Genomic DNA, 765 nt, shown 5'->3' with positions numbered 1-765 from the left:
ATTTAGCAGCAAGACTTGCATCGATTCCACGCCCGGAATGTGAAGAGTCGAGCCTTCCAAGAAGGAGATTTGGTCCTCCGAGTGGATCAACAGAAACCACACAAGCTTGCTCCTACTTGGGAAGGCCCCTTCATCATCACCAGAGTCCTCCACAATGGAGCGTATCACCTCTTCAATGTTGATCGCCAGATCGACGAGCCTCGAGCTTGGAATGCGGAACTACTCCGCCCCTTTTACACTTGAGCTCTCCCTTGGACGAGATGTAATAAGAAAAATTCCTGTAGTTCATTTTTATCAAAGGCAAGAGTGTTCCATTAATTGTTGTCACTTTTGTTTACATACGAAATCCCCCAGTGGGTGACTTAGCTGCGAATCCGTTTCGCCTAAGTTTGAAAAGATCCTACCGAGGGGAGAGCAAACCTCCCACTCGTGGGCTTAGCTGCAGCCCAGTGCTTGCCTAAGTGTTTGAAAAAATCCTACCGAGTGGAGAGCAAACCTCCCACTCGGGGGCTTAGCTGCAGTCCAGCACTCGCCTAAGTTCTCTCACTTAGAGACTTAGCTGCAGTCCGGCACTCGCCTAAGTTTGAAAAAATCCTACCGAGTGGAGAGCAAACCTCCCACTCGGGGGCTTAGCTGCAGTCCAGCACTCGCCTAAGTTCTCTCACTTAGAGACTTAGCTGCAGTCTGGCACTCGCCTAAGTTTGAAAAAATCCTACCGAGTGGAGAGCAATCCTCCCACTCGGGGGCTTAGCTGCAGTCCAGCAC

Source organism: Triticum dicoccoides, chromosome 7A, assembly GCF_002162155.2.
Source record: "Triticum dicoccoides isolate Atlit2015 ecotype Zavitan chromosome 7A, WEW_v2.0, whole genome shotgun sequence".
NCBI classification, from domain to species: Eukaryota; Viridiplantae; Streptophyta; class Magnoliopsida; order Poales; family Poaceae; genus Triticum; species Triticum dicoccoides.
This window is presented reverse-complemented; position numbering follows the sequence as displayed.